Genomic DNA, 25918 nt, shown 5'->3' on the forward strand with positions numbered 1-25918 from the left:
ACTGCCATCTGTATAAATATAGAAATATCTACACAGCCCTCTGTATAAATATGGAAATATCTGCATAGGCATCTGTGTAAACATGGAAATATCTGCACCGCTATCTGTATAAACATGGAAATACCTACACCGCTGTCTCTATAAACATGGAAATATGTACACCGCTGTGTGTATAAACATGGAAATATCTCCACTGCTCTCTGTATAAACATGGAAATATCTCCACCGTTATCTGTATAAACATGGAAATATCAACAGCGCCATCTATATAAACATTGAAATATCTACACTGCCATCTGTAAAAACATGGAACTATCTACACAGTCATCTGAATAAACATGGAAATATCTACACCACCATCTGTATAAACATGGAAATAGCTACAATACCATCTGTATACACATGGAAATATCTACACTGCCATCTCTATAAACAGGGAAATATCTACACCACTATCTGTATAAACATGGAAATATCCACACCGCTATCTCTATAAACATGGAAAAATCAACACCGCTATCTCTATGAACATGGAAATATCTACAACGCCATGTCTATAAACATGGAAATGTCTACACCACGATCAGTATAAACATGGAAATATTTACACCGCTATCTGTATAAACATGGAAACTTCTACACCGTTATCTGTATAAATATGGAAATATCTACACCGCTATCTCTATAAACTTGGAAATATCTACACCGCCATCTGTATAAACATGGAAATACCTATACAGTCATCTGTGTAAACATGGAAATATCTACACCACCATCTGTATAAACATGGAAATATCTACAATGCCATCTGTATACACATGGAAATACCTACACGGCAATCAGTGTATAGATGGAAACAACAACACCGCCATCTGTACAAACATGGAAATATCTACACTGCTATCTCTATAAACATGGAAATATATACACTGTGGTCTGTATAAACATGGAAATATCTACACCGGTATCTGTATAAACATGGAAATATCCACACCATGATCTCTATAAACATGGAAATATATACACCGCTATCTGTATAAACATGGAAATATCTGCACCGCTATCTCTATAAACATGGAAATAACTACAAAGACATCTGTATAAACATGGAAATACCTACACAGTCATGTGTAGGAACATTTAAATGTCTACACTGCCATCTGTATAAATATAGAAATATCTACACAGCCCTCTGTATAAATATGGAAATATCTGCATAGGCATCTGTGTAAACATGGAAATATCTGCACCGCTATCTGTATAAACGTGGAAATACTTACACCGCTGTCTCTATAAACATGGAAATATGTACACCGCTATGTGTATAAACATGGAAATATCTCCACTGCTCTCTGTATAAACATCGAAATATCTCCACCGTTATCTGTATAAACATGGAAATATCAACAGCGCCATCTATATAAACATTGAAATATCTACACAGCCATCTGTAGAAACATGGTACTATCTACACAGTCATCTGAATAAACATGGAAATATCTACACCACCATCTGTATAAACATGGAAATAGCTACAATACCATCTGTATACACATGGAAATATCTACACAGACATCTGTATAAATATGGAAATATCTACACGGCCATCTGTATAAACATGGAAATATCTACACTGCCATCTGTAGAAAGATGGAAATATCTACACCGCTATCTCTATAAATATGGAAATATCTACACCGCCATCTCTATGAACATGAAAATATCTACACTGCCATCTCCATAAAGATGGAAGTATCTACTCCGCCATGTGTATAAACACGGAAATATCTACACCACCATCTGTGTAAACATGGAAATACCTACACCGCTATCTGTATAAACATGGAAATAACTACACCGCCATCTGCATGCCCTTGGAAATATCTACACCGCCATCTGAATAAACATGGAAATATCTACACGGCCATCTGTGTATAGCTGGAAATATCAACACCGCCATCTGTACAAACATGGAAATAACTACACCGCCATCTCTATAAACAGGGAAATATCTACACCCCTATCTGTATAAACATGGAAATATCCACACCGCTATCTCTATAAATATGGAAAAATCAACACCGCTATCTCTATGGACATGGAAATATCTACACCGCCATCTCTATAAACATGGAAATGTCTACACCACGATCAGTATAAACATGGAAATATCTACACCGCTATCTGTATAAACATGGAAATATCTCCACTGCTATCTCTATAAACATCGAAATATCTACACCGCCATCAGAATAAACATGGAAATACTTACAAAGTTATCTGTATAAACATGGAAATATCTACACCGCCATCTGTATAAACATGGAAATATCTACACAGCCATGTTTGCATACATGGAAATATCTACACCGCTATCCATATAAACATGGAAATAACTGCACCGCTATCTGTATAAACATGGAAATATCTACACCGCCATCTACATATCCATGGAAATATCTGCGCCGCCATCTGTATAAACATGGAAATATCTACACGGTCATCTGTGTATAGATGGAAATATCAACACCGCCATCTGTACAAACATGGAAATATCTGCACCGCTATCTGTATAAACATGGAAATATCTACACCACGGTCTGTATAAACATGGAAATATCAACACCGCTATCGGTATAAACATGGAAATATCTACACCGCTATCTCTATAAACATGGAAATATCTACACCGTGATCTGTATAAACATGGAAATATTTACACCGCTATCTGTATAAACATGGAAACTTCTACACCGTTATCTGTATAAATATGGAAATATCTACACCGCTATCTCAATAAACTTGGAAATATCTACACCACCATCTGTATAAACATGGAAATACCTATACAGTCATCTGTGTAAACATGGAAATATCTACACCACCATCTGTATAAACATGGAAATATCTACAATGCCATCTGTATACACATGGAAATACCTACACGGCAATTAGTGTATAGATGGAAACATCAACACCGCCATCTGTACAAACATGGAAATATCTACACTGCTATCTCTATAAACATGGAAATATCTACACTGCGGTGTCTATATACATGGAAATATGTACACCATGATCTGTATAAACATGGAAATATATACACCGCTATCTGTATAAACATGGAAATATCTGCACCGCTATCTCTCTAAACATGGAAATAACTACAAAGACATCTGTATAAACTTGGAAATACCTACACAGTCATGTGTAGGAACATTTAAATATCTACTCTGCCATCTGTATAAATATAGAAATATCTACACAGCCCTCTGTATAAATATGGAAATATCTGCATAGGCATCTGTGTAAACATGGAAATATCTGCACCGTTATCTGTATAAACATGGAAATACCTACACCGCTGTCTCTATAAACATGGAATTATGTACACCGCTATGTGTATAAACATGGAAATATCTCCACTGCTCTCTGTATAAACATGGAAATATCTCCACCGTTATCTGTATAAACATGGAAATATCAACAGCGCCATCTATATAAACATTGAAATATCTACACTGCCATCTGTAAAAACATGGAAATATCTACACATTCATCTGAATAAACATGGAAATATCTACACCACCATCTGTATAAACATGGAAACAGCTGCAATACCATCTGTATACCCATGGAAATATCTACACCGACATCTGTATAAATATGGAAATATCTACACGGCCATCTGTATAAACATGGAAATATCTACACTGCCATCTGTAGAAAGATGGAAATATCTACACCACTATCTCTATAAATATGGAAATATCTACACCGCCATCTTTATGAACATGAAAATATCTACACTGCCATCTCAATAAAGATGGAAGTATCCACTCCGCCATGTGTATAAACACGGAAATATCTACACCACCATTTGTGTAAACATGGAAATACCTACACCGCTATCTGTATAAACATGGAAATATCTTCACCGACATCTGCATGTCCTTGGAAATATCTACGCCGCCATCTGAATAAACATGGAAATATCTACACGGCCATTTGTGTATAGCTGGAAATATCAACAGCGCCATTTGTACAAACATGGAAATATCTACACCGCTATCTCTATAGACATGGAAATATCTGCACCGCCATCTGTAAAAGCATGGAAATACCTATACAGTAATCTGTATAAACATGGAAATATCTACAATGCCATCTGTATAAAGATGGAAATATCTACACCGCATTCTGTGTAAACATGGAAATATCTACACCGATATCTGTATAAACATGGAAATATCTACACCGCGATCTGTATAAACATGGAAATATCTACACCGCGATCTGCATAAACATGGAAATATCTACACCGCGATCTGTATAAACATGGAAATATCTACACAGTTATCTCTATAAACATGGAAATATCTACACCGCCATCTGTATAAACATGGAAATACCTACAAAGTCATCTGTATAAACATGGAAATATCTACACAGCCATCTGTATAAACATGGAAATATCTACACAGCCATCTGTATATACATGGAAATATCTACACCACTATCTGTATAAACATGGAAATAACTACACCGATATTTGTATAAACAAGGAAATATCTACACTGTGATCTGTATAAACATGGAAATATCTACACCGCCATCTCTATAAACACGGAAATATCTACACCCCTATCTGCATAAACATGGAAGTATCCACACCGCTATCTCTATAAACATGGAAAAATCAACACCACTATCTCTATGAACGTGGAAATATCTACACCGCCATCTCTATAAACATGGAAATGTCTACACCACGATCAGTATAAACATGGAAATATCTACACCGCTATATGTATAAACATGGAAATATCTCCACTGCTATCTCTATAAACATCGAAATATCTACACCGCCATCTGTATAAACATGGAAATATCTACACGGTCATCCGTGTATAGATGGAAATATCAACACCGCCATCTGTACAAACACGGAAATATCTGCACCGCTATCTATACAAACAATGAAATATCTACACCGCGGTCTGTATAAACATGGAAATATGAACACCGCTATCGGTATAAACATGGAAATATCTACACCGCTATCTCTATAAACATGGAAATATCTACACCGTGATCTGTATAAACATGGAAATATTAACACCGCTATCTGTATAAACATGGAAACTTCTACACCGTTATCTGTATAAATATGGAAATATCTACACCGCTATCTCTATAAACTTGGAATTATCTACACCGCCATCTGTATAAACTTGGAAATACCTATACAGTCATCTGTGAAATCATGGAAATATCTACACCACCATCTGTATAAACATGGAAATATCTACAATGCCATCTGTATACACATGGAAATACCTACACGGCAATCAGTGTATAGATGGAAACATCAACACCGCCATCTGTACAAATATGGAAATATCTACACTGCTATCTCTATAAACATGGAAATATCTACACTGCGGTCTGTATAAACATGGAAATATCTACACCGGTATCTGTATAAACATGGAACTATCTACACCATGATATGTATAAACATGGAAATATATACACCGCTATCTGTATAAACATGGAAATATCTGCACCACTATCTCTATAAATATGGAAATAACTACAAAGACATCTGTATAAACATGGAAATAACTACACAGTCATGTGTAGGAACATTTAAATATTTACACTGCCATCTGAATAAATATAGAAATATCTACACAGCCCTCTGTATAAATATGGAAATATCTGCATAGGCATCTGTGTAAACATGGAAATATCTGCACCGCTATCTGTATAAACGTGGAAATACCTACACCGCTGTCTCTATAAACATGGAAATATGTACACCGCTATGTGTATAAACATGGAAATATCTCCACTGCTCTCTGTATAAACATGGAAATATCTCCACCGTTATCTGTATAAACATGGAAATATCAACAGCGCCATCTATGTAGACATTGAAATATCTGCACTGCCATCTGTAAAAACATGGAAATATCTACACATTCATCTGAATAAACATGGAAATATCTACACCACCATCTGTATAAACATGGAAATAGCTACAATACCATCTGTAGACACATGGAAATATCTACACAGACATCTGTATAAATATGGAAATATCTACACAGCCATCTGTATAAACACGGAAATATCTACACTGCCATCTGTAGAAAGATGGAAATATCTACACCGCTTTCTCTATAAATATGGGAATATCTACACCGCCATCTCTATGAACATGAAAATATCTACAATGCCATCTCCATAAAGATGGAAGTATCTACTCCGCCATGTGTATAAACACGGAAATATCTACACCATCATCTGTGTAAACATGGAAATACCTACACCGCTATCTGTATAAACATGGAAATAACTACACCGCCATCTGCATGTCCTTGTAAATATCTACGCCGCCATCTGAATAAACATGGAAATATCTACACGGCCATCTGTGTATAGATGGAAATATCAACACCGCCATCTGTACAAACATGGAAATATCTACACCGCTATCTCTATAGATATGGAAATATCTGCACTGCCATCTGTAAAAACATGGAAATACCTATACAGTCATCTGTATAAACATGGAAATATCTACCATGCCATCTGTAGAAAGATGGAAATATCTACACCGCAATCTGTGTAAACATGGTAATATCTACAACGATATCTGTAAAAACATGGAAATATCTACACTGCTATCTGTATGAACATGGAAATAACTACACCGTGATCTGAATAAACATGGAAATATCTACACCGCTATCTGTATAAACATGGAAATATCTACACAGTTATCTCTATAAACATGGAAATATCTACACCGCCATCTGTATAAACATGGAAATACCTAAAAAGTCATCTGTATAAACATGGAAATATCTACACAGCCATCTGTATAAACATGGAAATATCTACACAGCCATCTGTATATACATGGAAATATCTACAGCACTATCTGTATAAACATGGAAATAACTACACCGCAATTTGTATAAACAAGGAAATATCTACACCGTGATCTGTATAAACATGGAAATATCTTCACCGCCATCTACATATCCATGGAAATATCTGTGCCGCCATCTGTATAAACATGGAAATATCTACACGGTCATCTGTGTATAGATGGAAATATCAACACCGCCATCTGTACAAACATGGAAATATCTGCACCGCTATCTGTATAAACATGGAAATATCTACACCACGGTCTGTATAAACATAGAAATATCAACACCGCTATCGGGATAAACATGGAAATATCTACACCGCTATCTCTATAAACATGGAAATATCTACACCGTGATCTGTATAAACATGGAAATATTAACACCCCTATCTGTATAAACATGGAAACTTCTACACCGTTATCTGTATAAATATGGAAATATCTACACCGCTATCTCTATAAACTTGGAAATACCTACACCGCCATCTGTATAAACATGGAAATACCTATACAGTCATCTGTGTAAACATGGAAATATCTACACCACCATCTGTATAAACATGGAAATATCTACAATGCCCTCTGTATACACATGGAAATACCTACACGGCAATCAGTGTATAGATGGAAACATCAACACCGCCATCTGTACAAACATAGAAATATCTACACTGCTATCTCTATAAACATGGAAATATCTACATCGTGATCTCTATAAACTTGGAAATATCTACACCGCGATCTGTATAAACATGGAAATATCTACACCGCTATCTGTATAAACGTGGAAATATCTACACAGTTATCTCTATAAACATGGAGATATCTACACCGCCATCTGTATAAACATGGAAATACCTACAAAGTCATCTGTATAAACATGGAAATATCTACAAAGCCATCTGTATATACATGGAAATATCTACACCAATATCTGTATAAACATGGAAATAACTACACCGCTATTTGTATAAACAAGGAAATATCTACACCGTGATCTGTATAAACATGGAAATATCTACACCGCCATCTCTATAAACAGGGAAATATCTACACCCCTATCTGTATAAACATAGAAATATCCACACCTCTATCTCTATAAACATGGAAAAATCAACACCGCTATCTCTATGAATATGGAAATATCTACACCCCCATCTCTATAAACATGGAAATGTCTACACCACGATCAGTATAAACATGGAAATATCTACACCGCTATCTGTATAAACATGGAAATATCTCCACTGCTATCTCTATAAACATCGAAATATCTACACCGCAATCTGTATAAACATAGAAATACTTACAAAGTTATCTGTATAAACATGGAAATATCTACACCGCCATCTGTATAAACATGGAAATATCTACACAGCCATGTGTACATACATGGAAATATCTACACCGCTATCTATATAAACATGGAAATAACTACACCACTAACTGTATAAACATGGAAATATCTACTCCGCCATCAACATATCCATGGAAATATCTACGCCGCCATCTGAATAAACATGGAAATATCTACACCGCCATCTGTGTATAGATGGAAATATCAAAACCGCCATCTGTACAAACATGGAAATATCTGCACCGCTATCTGTATAAACATGGAAACTTCTACACCGTTATCTGTATAAATATGGAAATATCTACACCGCTATCTCTATAAACTTGGAAATATCTACACCGCCATCTGTATAAACATGGAAATACCTATGCAGTCATCTGTGTAAACATGGAAATATCTACACCACCATCTGTATAAACATGGAAATATCTACAATGCCATCTGTATACACATGGAAATACCTACACGGCAATCAGTGTATTGATGGAAACATCAACACCGCCATCTGTACAAACATGGAAATATCTACACTGCTATCTCTATAAACATGGAAATATCTACACCGTGATCTGTATAAACATGGAAATATCTACACCGCGATCTGTATAAACATGGAAATACCTACACCGCTATCTGTATAAACGTGGAAATATCTACATATTTATCTCTATAAACATGGAAATATCTACACCGCCATCTGTATAAACATGGAAATACCTACAAAGTCATCTGTATAAACATGGAAATATCTACACAGCCATCTGTATATACATGGAAATATCTACACCACTATCTGTATAAACATGGAAATAACTACACTGCTATTTGTATAAACAAGGAAATATCTACACCGTGATCTGTATAAACATGGAAATATCTACACCGCCATCTCTATAAACTGGGAAATATCTACACCCCTATCTGCATAAACATAGAAATATCCACACCGCTATCTCTATAAACATGGAAAAATCAACACCGCTATCTCTATGAATATGGCAATATCTACACCCCCATCTCTATAAACATGGAAATGTCTACACCACGATCAGTATAAACATGGAAATATCTACACCGCTATCTGTATAAACATGGAAATATCTCCACTGCTATCTCTATAAACATCGAAATATCTACACCACAATCTGTGTAAACATGGAAATACTTACAAAGTTATCTGTATAAACATGGAAATATCTACACCGCCATCTACATATCCATGGAAATATCTGCGCCGCCATCTGTATAAACATGGAAATATCTACACGGTCATCTGTGTATAGATGGAAATATCAACACCGCCATCTGTACAAACATGGAAATATCTGCACCGATATCTGTATAAACATGGAAACTTCTACACCGTTATCTGTATAAATATGGAAATATCTACACCGCTATCTCTATAAACTTGGAAATATCTACACCGCCATCTGTATAAACATGGAAATACCTATACAGTCATCTGTGTAAACATGGAAATATCTACACCACCATCTGTATAAACATGGAAATACCTACAATGCCATCTGTATACACATGGAAATACCTACACTGCAATCAGTTTATAGATGGAAACATCAACACCGCCATCTGTACAAACATGGAAATATCTACACTGCTATCTCTATAAACATGGAAGTATCTACACTGTGGTCTGTATAAACATGGAAATATCTACACCGGTATCTGTATAAACATGGAAATATCCACACCATGATCTGTATAAACATGGAAATATATACAGCGCTATCTGTATAAACATGGAAATATCTGCACCGCTATCTCTATAAACATGGAAATAACTACAAAGACATCTGTATAAACATGGAAATACCTACACAGTCATGTGTAGGAACATTTAAATATCTACACTGTCATCTGTATAAATATAGAAATATCTACACAGCCCTCTGTATAAATATGGAAATATCTGCATAGGCATCTGTGTAAACATGGAAATATCTGCACCGCTATCTGTATAAACGTGGAAATACCTACACCGCTGTCTCTATAAACATGGAAATATGTACACCGCTATGTGTATAAACATGAAAATATCCCCACTGCTTTCTGTATAAACATGGAAATATCTCCACCGTTATCTGTATAAACATGGAAATATCAACAGCGCCATCTATATAAACATTGAAATATCTACACTGCCATCTGTAAAAACTTGGAACTATCTACACAGTCATCTGAATAAACATGGAAATATCTACACCACCATCTGTATAAACATGGAAATAGCTACAATACCATCTGTATACACATGGAAATATCTACACAGACATCTGTATAAATATGGAAATATCTACACGGCCATCTGTATAAACATGGAAATATCTACACCGCCATCTGTAGAAAGATGGAAATATCTACACCGCTATCTGTATAAACATGGAAATATCTACACAGTTATCTCTATAAACATGGAAATATCTACACCGCCATCTGTATAAACATGGAAATACCTACAAAGTCATCTGTATAAACATGGAAATATCTACACAGCCCTCTGTATAAACATGGAAATATCTACACAGCCATCTGTATATACATGGAAATATCTACACCACTATCTGTATAAACATGGAAATAACTACACCGCTATTTGTATAGACAAGGAAATATCTACACCGTGATCTGTATAAACATGGAAATATCTACACCGCCATCTCTATAAACAGGGAAATATCTACACCCCTATCTGTATAAACATGGAAATATCCACACCGCTATCTCTATAAACATGGAAAAATCAACACCGCCATCTCTATGAACATGGAAATATCTACACCGCCATCTCTATAAACATGGAAATGTCTACACCACGATCAGTATAAACATGGAAATATCTACACCGCAATCTGTATTAACATGGAAATATCTCCACTGCTATCTCTATAAACATCGAAATATCTACACCACCATCTGTATAAACATGGAAATACATACAAAGTTATCTGTATAAACATGGAAATATCTACACCGCCATCTGTATAAACTTGCAAATATCTACACAGCCATGTGTACATACATGGAAATATCTACACCGCTATGTATATAAACATGGAAATAACTACACCGCTATCTGTATAAACATGGAAATATCTACACCGCCATCTACATATCCATGGAAATATCTGCGCCGCCATCTGTATAAACATGGAAATATCTACACGGTCATCTGTGTATAGATGGAAATATCAACACCGCCATCTGTACAAACATGGAAATATCTGCACCGCTATCTGTATAAACATGGAAATATCTACACCGCGGTCTGTATAAACATGGAAATAACTACACCGCTATTTGTATAAAAAAGGAAACATCTACACCGTGATCTGTATAAATATGGAAATATCTACACTGCCATCTCTATAAACAGGGAAATATCTACACCCCTATCTGTATAAACATGGAAATATCCACACCGCTATCTCTATAAACATGGAAAAATCAACACCGCTATCTCTATGAACATGGAAATATCTACAACGCCATCTCTATAAACATGGAAATGTCTACACCACGATCAGTATAAACATGGAAATATCTACACCGCTATCTGTATAAACATGGAAATATCTCCACTGCTATCTCTATAAACATCGAAATATCTACACCGCCATCTGTATAAACATGGAAATACTTACAAATTTATCTGTATAAACATGGAAATATCTACACCGCCATCTGTATAAACATGGAAATATCTACACAGCCATGTGTACAAACATGGAAATATCTACACCGCTATCTATATAAACATGGAAATAACTACACCGCTATCTGCATAAACATGGAAATATCTACACCGCCATCTACATATCCATGGAAATATCTGCGCCGCCATCTGTATAAACATGGAAATATCTACACGGTCATCTGTGTATAGATGGAAATATCAACACCGCCATCTGTACAAACATGGAAATATCTGCACCGCCATCTGTATAAACATGGAAATATCTACACCGCGGTCCGTATAAACATGGAAATATCAACACCGCTATCGGTATAAACATGGAAATATCTACACCGCTATCTCTATAAACATGGAAATATCTACACCGTGATCTGTATAAACATGGAAATATCTACACCGCTATCTGTATAAACATGGAAACTTCTACACCGTTATCTGTATTAGTATGGAAATATCTACACCGCTATCTCTATAAACTTGGAAATATCGACACCGCCATCTGTATAAACATGGAAATACCTATACAATCATCTGTGTAAACATGGAAATATCTACACCACCATCTTTATAAACATGGAAATATCTACAATGCCATCTGTATACACATGGAAATACCTACTCGGCAATCAGTGTATAGATGGAAACATCAACACCGCCATCTGTACAAACATGGAAATATCTACACTGCTATCTCTATAAACATGGAAATATGTACACTGTGGTCTGTATAAACATGGAAATATCTACACCGGTATCTGTATAAACGTGGAAATACTTACACCGCTGTCTCTATAAAGATGGAAATATGTACACCGCGATGTGTATAAACATGGAAATGTGTCCACTGCTCTCTGTATAAACATGGAAATTTCTCCACCGTTATCTGTATAAACATGGAAATATCAACAGCGCCATCTATATAAACATTGAAATATCTACACTGCCATCTGTAAAAACATGGAAATATCTACACAGTCATCTGAATAAACATGGAAATATCTACACCACCATCTGTATAAACATGGAAATAGCTACAATACCATCTGTATACACATGGAAATATCTACACAGACATCTGTATAAATATGGAAATAACTACACGGCCATCTGTATAAACATGGAAATATCTACACTGCCATCTGTAGAAAGATGGAAATATCTACACCGCTATCTCTATAAATCTGGAAATATCTACACCGCCATCTCTATGAACATGAAAATATCTACACTGCCATCTCCATAAAGATGGAAGTATCTACTCCGCCATGTGTATAAACACGGAAATATCTACACCACCATCTGTGTAAACATGGAAATACCTACTCCGCTATCTGTATAAACATGGAAATAACTACACCGCCATCTGCATGTCCTTGGAAATATCTACGCCGCCATCTGAATAAACATGGAAATATCTACACGGCCATCTGTGTATAGATGGAAATATCAACACCGCCATCTGTACAAACATGGAAATATCTACACCGCGATCTGTATAAACATGGAAATACCTACAAAGTCATCTGTATAAACATGGAAATATCTACACAGCCCTCTGTATAAACATGGAAATATCTACACAGCCATCTGTATATACATGGAAATATCTACACCACTATCTGTATAAACATGGAAATAACTGCACCGCTATTTGTATAAACAAGGAAATATCTACACCGTGATCTGTATAAACATGGAAATATCTACACCGCCATCTCTATAAACAGGGAAATATCTACACCCCTATCTGTATAAACATTGAAATATCCACACCGCTATCTCTATAAACATGGAAAAATCAACACCGCTATCTCTATGAACATGGAAATATCTACACCGCCATCTCTATAAACATGGAAATGTCTACACCACGATCAGTATAAACATGGAAATATCTACACCGCTATCTGTATAAACATGGAAATATCTCCACTGCTGTCTCTATAAACATCGAAATATCTACACCGCCATCTGTATAAACATGGAAATACATACAAATTTATCTGTATAAACATGGAAATATCTACACCGCCATCTGTATAAACATGGAAATATCTACACAGCCATGTGTACATACATGGAAATATCTACACCGCTATCTATATAAACATGGAAATAACTACACCACTATCTGTATAAACATGGAAATATCTACACCGCCATCTACATACCCATGGAAATATCTGCGCCGCCATCTGTATAAACATGGAAATATCTACACGGTCATCTGTGTATAGATGGAAATATCAACACCGCCATCTGTACAAACATGGAAATATCTGCACCGCTATCTGTATAAACATGGAAATATCTACACCGCGGTCTGTATAAACATGGAAATATCAACACCGCTATCGGTATAAACATGGAAATATCTACACCGCTATCTCTATAAACATGGAAATATCTACACCGTGATCTGTATAAACATGGAAATATTTACACCGCTATCTGTATAAACATGGAAACTTCTACACCGTTATCTGTATAAATATGGAAATATCTACACCGCTATCTCTATAAACTTGGAAATATCTACACCGCCATCTGTATAAACATGGAAATACCTATACAGTCATCTGTGTAAACATGGAAATATCTACACCACCATCTGTATAAACATGGAAATATCTACAATGCCATCTGTATACACATGGAAATACCTACACGGCAATCAGTGTATAGATGGAAACATCAACACCGCCATCTGTACAAACATGGAAATATCTACACTGCTATCTCTATAAACATGGAAATATCTACACTGTGGTCTGTATAAACATGGAAATATCTACACCGGTATCTGTATAAACATGGGAATATCCACACCATGATCTGTATAAACATGGAAATATATACACCGCTATCTGTATAAACATGGAAATATCTGCACCGCTATCTCTATAGACATGGAAATAACGACAAAGACATCTGTATAAACATGGAAATAACTACACAGTCATGTGTAGAAACATTTAAATATCTACACTGCCATCTGTATAAATATAGAAATATCTACACAGCCCTCTGTATAAATATGGAAATATCTGCATAGGCATCTGTGTAAACATGGAAATATCTGCACCGCTATCTGTATAAACGTGGAAATACTTACACCGCTGTCTCTATAAAGATGGAAATATGTACACCGCTATGTGTATAAACATGGAAATGTGTCCACTGCTCTCTGTATAAACATGGAAATTTCTCCACCGTTATCTGTATAAACATGGAAATATCAACAGCGCCATCTATATAAACATTGAAATATCTACACTGCCATCTGTAAAAACATGGAAATATCTACACAGTCATCTGAATAAACATGGAAATATCTACACCACCATCTGTATAAACATGGAAATAGCTACAATACCATCTGTATACACATGGAAATATCTACACAGACATCTGTATAAATATGGAAATAACTACACGGCCATCTGTATAAACATGGAAATATCTACACTGCCATCTGTAGAAAGATGGAAATATCTACACCGCTATCTCTATAAATATGGAAATATCTACACCGCCATCTCTATGAACATGAAAATATCTACACTGCCATCTCCATAAAGATGGAAGTATCTACTCCGCCATGTGTATAAACACGGAAATATCTACACCACCATCTGTGTAAACATGGAAATACCTACACCGCTATCTGTATAAACATGGAAATAATTACACCGCCAACTGCATGTCCTTGGAAATATCTACGCCGCCATCTGCATAAACATGGAAATATCTACACGGCCATCTGTGTATAGCTGGAAATATCAACACCGCCATCTGTACAAACATGGAAATATCTACACCGCTATCTCTATAGACATGGAAATATCTGCACCGCCATCTGTAAAAACATGGAAATACCTATACAGTCATCTGTATAAACATGGAAATATCTACAATGCCATCTGTAGAAAGATGGAAATATCTACACCGCAATCTGTGTAAACATGGAAATATCTACACCGATATCTGTAAAAACATGGAAAAATCTACACCGCTATCTGTATAAACATGGAAATATCTACACCGCGATCTGTATAAACATGGAATTATCTACACCGCGATCTGTATAAACATGGAAATATCTACACTGCTATCTGTATAAACATGTAAATATCTACACTGTTATCTCTATAAACATGGAAATATCTACACCGCCATCTGTATAAACATGGAAATACCTACAAAGTCATCTGTATAAACATGGAAATATCTACACAGCCCTCTGTATAAACATGGAAATATCTACACAGCCATCTGTATATACATGGAAATATCTACACCACTATCTGTATAAACATGGAAATAACTACACCGCTATTTGTATAGACAAGGAAATATCTACACCGTGATCTGTATAAACATGGAAATATCTACACCGCCCTCTCTATAAACAGGGAAATATCTACACCCCTATCGGTATAAACATGGAAATATCCACACCGCTATCTCTATAAACATGGAAAAATCAACACCGCTATCTCTATGAACATGGAAATATCTACACCGCCATCTCTATAAACATGGAAATGTCTACACCACGATCTGTATAAACATGGAAATATCTACACCGCAATCTGTATAAACATGGAAATATCTCCACTGCTGTCTCTATAAACATCGAAATATCTACACCGCCATCAGTATAAACATGGAAATACTTACAAAGTTATCTGTATAAACATGGAAATATCTACACCGCCATCTGTATAAACATGGAAATATCTACACAGCCATGTGTACATACTTGGAAATATCTACACCGCTATCTATATAAACATGGAAATAACTACACCGCTATCTGTATAAACATGGAAATATCTACACCGCCATCTACATATCCATGGAAATATCTGCGCCGCCATCTGTATAAACATGGAAATATCTACACGGTCATCTGTGTATAGATGGAAATATCAACACCGCCATCTGTACAAACATGGAAATATCTGCACCGCTATCTATATAAACATGGAAATATGTACACTGTGGTCTGTATAAACATGGAAATATCTACACCGGTATCTGTATAAACATGGAAATATCCACACCATGATCTGTATAAACATGGAAATATCTACACCGGTATCTGTATAAGCATGGAAATATCTGCACCGCTATCTCTATAAACATGGAAATAACTACAAAGACATCTGTATAAACTTGGAAATACCTACACAGTCATGTGTAGGAACATATAAATATCTACACTGCCATCTGTGTAAATATAGAAATATCTACACAGCCCTCTGTATAAATATGGAAATATCTGCATAGGCATCTGTGTAAACATGGAAATATCTGCACCGCTATCTGTATAAACATGGAAATACCTACACCGCTGTCTCTATAAACATGGAAATATGTACACCGCTATGTGTATAAACATGGAAATATCTCCACTGCTCTCTGTATAAACATGGAAATATCTCCACCGTTATCTGTATAAACATGGAAATACCAACAGCGCCATCTATATAAACATTGAAATATCTACACTGCCATCTGTAAAAACATGGAAATATCTACACATTCATCTGAATAAACATGGAAATATCTACACCACCATCTGTATAAACATGGAAATAGCTACAATACCATCTGTATACACATGGAAATATCTACACCGACATCTGTATAAATATGGAAATATCTACACGGCCATCTGTATAAACATGGAAATATCTACACTGCCATCTGTAGAAAGATGGAAATATCTACACCGCTATCTCTATAAATACGGAAATATCTACACCGCCATCTGTATGAACATGAAAATATCTACACTGCCATCTCAATAAAGATGGAAGTATCTACTCCGCCATGTGTATAAACACGGAAATATCTACACCACCATCTGTGTAAACATGGAAATATCTACACCGCTATCTGTATAAACATGGAAATAACTACACCGCCATCTGCATGTACTTGGAAATATCTACGCCGCCATCTGAATAAACATGGAAATATCTACACGGCCATCTGTGTATAGCTGGAAATATCAACACCGCCATCTGTAAAAACAAGGAAATATCTACACCGCTATCTCTATAGACATGGATATATCTGCACCGCCATCTGTAAAAACATGGAAATACCTATACAGTCATCTGTATAAACATGGAAATATCTACAATGCCATCTGTAGAAAGATGGAAATATCTACACCGCCATCTGTGTACACATGGAAATATCTACACCGATATCTGTATAAACATGGAAATATCTACACCGCGATCTGTATAAACATGGAAATATCTACACCGCGATCTGTATAAACATGGAAATATCTACACCGCGATCTGTATAAACATGGAAATATCTACACTGTTATCTCTATAAACATGGAAATATCTACACCGCCATCTGTATAAACATGGAAATACCTACAAAGTCATCTGTATAACATGGAAATATCTACACAGCCATCTGTATAAACATGGAAATATCTACACAGCCATCTGTATATACATGGAAATATCTACACCATTATCTGTATAAACATGGAAATAACTACACCGCTATTTGTATAAACAAGGAAATATCTACACTGTGATCTGTATAAACATGGATATATCTACACCGCCATCTCTATAAACAGGGAAATATCTACACCCCTATCTATATAAACATGGAAATATCCACACCGCTATCTCTATAAACATGGAAAAATCAACACCGCTATCTCTATGAACATGGAAATATCTACACCGCCATCTCTATAAACATGTAAATGTCTACACCACGATCAGTATAAACATGGAAATATCTACACAGCTATCTGTATAAACATGGAAATATCTCCACTGCTATCTCTATAAAGATCGAAATGTCTACACCGCCATCTGTAAAAACATGGAAAAACTTACAAAGTTATCTGTATAAACATGGAAATATCTACACCGCCATCTCTATAAACATGGAAATATCTACACAGCCATGTGTACATACATGGAAATATCTACACCGCTATCTATATAAACATGGAAATAACTGCACCGCTATCTGTATAAACATGGAAATATCTACACCGCCATCTACATATCCATGGAAATATCTGCGCCGCCATCTGTATAAACATGGAAATATCTACACGGTCATCTGTGTATAGATGGAAATATCAACACCGCCATCTGTACAAACATGGAAATATCTGCACCGCTATCTGTATAAAGATGGAAATATCTACACCGCAGTCTGTACAAACATGGAAATATCAACACTGCTATCGGTGTAAACATGGAAATATCTACAGCGTGATCTGTATAAACATGGAAATATTTACACCGCTATCTGTATAAACATGGAAACTTCTACACCGTTATCTGTATAAATATGGAAATATCTATACCGCTATCTCAATAAACTTGGAAATATCTACACCACCATCTGTATAAACATGGAAATACCTATACAGTCTTCTGTGCAAAACATGGAAATATCTACACCACCATCTGTATAAACATGGAAATATCTACAATGCCATGTGTATACACATGGAAATACCTACACGGCAATCAGTGTATAGATGGAAACATCAACACCGCCATCTGTACAAACATGGAAATATCTACACTGCTATCTCTATAAACATGGAAATGTCTACACTGCGGTCTCTATATACATGGAAATATCTACACCATGATCTGTATAAACATGGAAATATATACACCGCTATCTGTATAAACATGGAAATATCTGCACCGCTATCTCTATAAACATGGAAATAACCACAAAGACATCTGTATAAACATGGAAATACCTACACAGTCATGTGTAGGAACATTTAAATATCTACACTGCCATCTGTATAAATATGGAAATATCTGCATAGGCATCTGTGTAAACATGGAAATATGTACACCGCTATGTGTATAAACATGGAAATAGCTCCACTGCTCTCTGTATAAACATGGAAATATCTCCACCGTTATCTGTATAAACATGGAAATATCAACAGCGCCATCAATATAAACATTGAAATATCTACACTGCCATCTGTAAAAACATGGAAATATCTACACATTCATCTGAAAAAACATGGAAATATCTACACCACCATCTGTATAAACATGGAAATAGCCACAATACCATCTGTATACACATGGAAATATCTACACAGACATCTATATAAACATGGAAATATCTACACTGCCATCTGTAGAAAGATGGAAATATCTACACCGCTATCTCTATAAATATGGAAATATCTACACCGCCATCTCTATCAACATGAAAATATCTACACTGCCATCTCCATAAAGATGGAAGTATCTACTCCGCCATGTGTATAAACACGGAAATATCTACACCACCATCTGTGTAAACATGGAAATACCTACACCGCTATCTGTATAAACATGGAAATAACTACACTGCCATCTGCATGTCCTTGGAAATATCTACGCCGCCATCTGAATAAACATGGAAATATCTACACGGCCATCTGTGTATAGATGGAAATATCAACACCGCCATCTGTACAAACATGGAAATATCTGCACCGCTATCTCTATAGACATGGAAATCTCTGCACCGCCCTCTGTAAAAACATGGAAATACCTATACAGTCATCTGTATAAACATGGAAATATCTACAATGCCATCTGTGGAAAGATGGAAATATCTACACCGCAATCTGTGTAAACATGGAAATCTCTACACCGATATCTGTAAAAACATGGAAATATCTACACCGCGATCTGTATAAACATGGAAATATCGACACCGCGATCTGTATAAACATGGAAATATCTACACCGCGATCTGTATAAACATGGAAATATCTACACCGCTATCTGTATAAACTTGGAAATATCTACACTGTTATCTCTATAAACATGGAAATATCTACACCGCCATCTGTATAAACATGGAAATAACTACAAAGTCATCTGTATATACATGGAAATATCTACACCAGTATCTGTATAAACATGGAAATACCTACAAAGTCATCTGAATAAACATGGAAATACCTACAAAGTCATCTGTATAAACATGGAAATATCTACACAGCCATCTGTATAAACATGGAAATATCTACACAGCCCTCTGTATAAATATGGAAATATCTGCATAGGCATCTGTATAAACATGGAAATATCCACACCGCTATCTCTATAAACATGAAAAAATCAACACCGCTATCTCTATGAACATGGAAATATCTACACCGACATCTCTATAAACATGGAAATGTCTACACCACGATCAGTATAAACATGGAAGTATCTACACCGCTATCTGTATAAACATGGAAATAGCTCCACTGCTATCTCTATAAACATCGAAATATCTACACCGCCATCTGTATAAACATGGACATACTTGCAAAGTTATCTGTATAAACATGGAAATATCTACACCGCCATCTGTATAAACATGGAAATATCTACACAGCCATGTGTACATACATGGAAATATCTACACCGCTATCTATATAAACATGGAAATAACTACACCGCTATCTGTATAAACATGGCAATATCTACACCGCCATCTACATATCCATGGAAATATCTGCGCCACCATCTGTATAAACATGGAAATATCTACACGGTCATCTGTGTATAGATGGAAATATCAACACCGCCATCTGTGTAAACATGGAAATATCTGCACCGCTATCTGTATAAACGTGGAAATACCTACACCGCTGTCTCTATAAACATGGAAATATGTACACCGCTATGTGTATAAACATGGAAATATCTCCACTGCTCTCTGTATAAACATGGAAATATCTCCACCGTTATCTGTACAAACATGGAAATATCAACAGCGCCATCTATATAAACATTGAAATATCTACACTGCCATCTGTAAAAACATGGAAATATCTACACAGTCATCTGAATAAACATGGAAATATCTACACCACCATCTGTATAAACATGGAAATAGCTACAATACCATCTGTATACACATGGAAATATCTACACAGACATCTGTATAAATATGGAAATATCTACACGGCCATCTGTATAAACATGGAAATATCTACACTGCCATCTCCATAAAGATTTAAGTATCTACTCCGCCATGTGTATAAACACGGAAATATCTACACCACCATCTGTGTAAACATGGAAATACCTACACCGCTATCTGTATGAACATGGAAATAACTACACCGCCATCTGCATGTCCTTGGAAATATCTACGCCGCCATCTGAATAAACATGGAAATATCAACACGGCCATCTGTGTATAGCTGGAAATATCAACACCGCCATCTGTACAAACATGGGAATATCTACACCGCTATCTCTATAGACATGGAAATATCTGCACCGCCATCTGTAAAAACATGGAAATACCTATACAGTCATCTGTATAAACATGGAAATATCAACAATGCCATCTGTGGAAAGATGGAAATATCTACACCGCAATCTGTGTAAACATGGAAATATCTACACCGATATCTGTATAAACATGGAAATATCTACACCGCGATCTGTATAAACATGGAAATATCTACAACGCGATCTGTATAAACATGGAAATATCTACACCGCGATCTGTAAAAACATGGAAATATCTACACAGTTATCTCTATAAACATGGAAATATCTACACCGCCATCTGTATAAACATGGAAATACTTACAAAGTCATCTGTATAAACATGGAAATATCTACACTGCCATCTTTAGAAAGATGGAAATATCTACACCGCTATCTCTATAAATATGGAAATATCTACACCGCCATCTCTATGAACATGAAAATATCTACACTGCCATCTCCATAAAGATGGAAGTATCTACTCCGCCATGTGTATAAACACGGAAATATCTACACCACCATCTGTGTAAACATGGAAATACCTAAACCGCTATGTGTATAAAAATGGAAATAACTACACCGCCATCTGCATGTCCTTGGAAATAACTACGCCGCCATCTGAATAAACATGGAAATATCTACACGGCCATCTATGAATAGCTGGAAATATCAACACCGCCATCAGTACAAACATGGAAATATCTACACCGCTATCTCTATAGACATGGAAATATCTGCACCGCCATCTGTAAAAACATGGAAATACCTATACAGTCATCTGTATAAACATGGAAATATCTACAATGCCATCTGTAGAAAGATGGAAATATCTACACCGCAATCTGTGTAAACATGGAAATATCTACACCGATATCTGTAAAAACATGGAAATATCTACACCGCTATCTGTATAAACATGGAAATATCGACACCGCGATCTGTATAAACATGGAAATATCTACACCGCGATCTGTATAAACATGGAAATATCTACACCGCGATCTGTATAAACGTGGAAATATCTACACAGTTATCGATATAAACATGGAAATATCTACACCGCCATCTGTATAAACATGGAAATATCTACAAAGTCATCTTTATAAACATGGAAATATCTACACAGCCATCTGTATATACATGGAAATATCTACACCACTATCTTTATAAACATGGAAATAACTACACTGCTATTTGTATAAACAAGGAAATATCTACACCGTGATCTGTATAAACATGGAAATATCTACACCGCAATCTGTATAAACAGGGAAATATCTACACCCCTATCTGTATAAACATGGAAATATCCACACCGCTATCTCTATAAACATGGAAAAATCAACTCCGCTATCTCTATGAACATGGAAATATCTACACCGGCATCTCTATAAACATGGAAATGTCTACACCACGATCAGTATAAACATGGAAATATCTACACCGCTATCTGTATAAACATGGAAATATCTCCACTGCTATCTTTATAAACATCGAAATATCTACACCGCCATCTGTATAAACATGGACATACTTACAAAGTTATCTGTATAAACATGGAAATATCTACACCGCTATCTGTAAAAACATGGAAATATCTACACCGCGGTCTGTATAAATATGGAAATATCAACACCGCTATCGGTATAAACATGGGAATATCTACACCGCTATATCTATAAACATGGAAATATCTACACCGTGATCTGTATAAACATGGAAATATTTACACCGCTATCTGTATATACATGGAAACTTCTACACCGTTATCTGTATAAATATGGAAATATCTACACCGCTATCTCTATAAACTTGGAAATATCTACACCGCCATCTGTATAAACATGGAAATACCTATACAGTCATCTGTGTAAACATGGAAATATCTACACCACCATCTGTATAAACATGGATATATCTACAATGCCATCTGTATACACATGGAAATACCTACACTGCAATCAGTGTATAGATGGAAACATCAACACCGCCATCTGTACAAACATGGAAATATCTACACTGCTATCTCTATAAACATGGAAATATCTACAGTGCGGTCTGTATAAACATGGAAATATCTACACCGGTATCTGTATAAACATGGAAATATCTACACCATCATCTGTATAAACATGGAAATATATACACCGCTATCTGTATAAACATGGAAATATCTGCACCGCTATCTCTATAGACATGGAAATAACTACAAAGACATCTGTATAAACATGGAAATACCTACACAGTCATGTGTAGGAACATTTAAATATCTACACTGCCATCTGTATAAATATAGAAATATCTACACAGCCCTCTGTATAAATATGGAAATATCTGCATAGGCATCTGGGTAAACATGGAAATATCTGCACCACTGTCTGTATAAACATGGAAATACCTACACCGCTGTCTCTATAAACATGGAAATATGTACACCGCTATGTGTATAAACATGGAAATATCTCCACTGCTCTCTGTATAAACATGGAAATATCTCCACCGTTATCTGTATAAACATGGAAATATCAACAGCGCCATCTATATAAACATTGAAATATCTACACTGCCATCTGTAAAAACATGGAAATATCAACACAGTCATCTGAATAAACATGGAAATATCTACACCACCATCTGTATAAACATGGAAATAGCTACAATACCATCTGTATACACATGGAAATATCTACACCGACATCTGTATAAATATGGAAATATCTACACGGCCATCTGTATAAACATTGAAATATCTACACTGCCATCTGTAGAAAGATGGAAATATCTACACCGCTATCTCTATAAATATGGAAATATCTACAGCGCCATCTCTATGAACATGAAAATATCTACACTGCCATCTCCATAAAGATGGAAGTATCTACTCTGCCATGTGTATAAACACGGAAATATCTACACCACCATCTGTGTAAACATGGAAATACCTACACCGCTATGTGTATAAATATGGATATAACTACACCGCCATCTGCATGTCCTTGGAAATATCTACGCCGCCATCTGAATAAACATGGAAATATCTACACGGAAATCTGTGTATAGCTGTAAATATCAACACCGCCATCAGTACAAACATGGAAATATCTACACCGCTATCTCTATAGACATGGAAATATCTGCACCGCCATCTGTAAAAACATGGAAATACCTATACAGTCATCAGTATAAACATGGAAATATCTACAATGCCATCTGTAGAAAGATGGAAATATCTACACCGCAATCTGTGTAAACATGGAAATATCTACACCGATATCTGTAAAAACATGGAAATATCTACACCGCTATCTGTATAAACATGGAAATATCGACACCGCGATCTGTATAAACATGGAAATATCTACACCGCGATCTGTATAAACATGGAAATATCTACACCGCGATCTGTATAAACGTGGAAATATCTACACAGTTATCGATATAAACATGGAAATATCTACACCGCCATCTGTATAAACATGGAAATATCTACAAAGTCATCTGTATAAACATGGAAATATCTACACAGCCATCTGTATATACATGGAAATATCTGCACCACTATCTTTATAAACATGGAAATAACT

This window comes from Pan troglodytes, chromosome 13, assembly GCF_028858775.2.
Source record: "Pan troglodytes isolate AG18354 chromosome 13, NHGRI_mPanTro3-v2.0_pri, whole genome shotgun sequence".
Taxonomy (NCBI): domain Eukaryota; kingdom Metazoa; phylum Chordata; class Mammalia; order Primates; family Hominidae; genus Pan; species Pan troglodytes.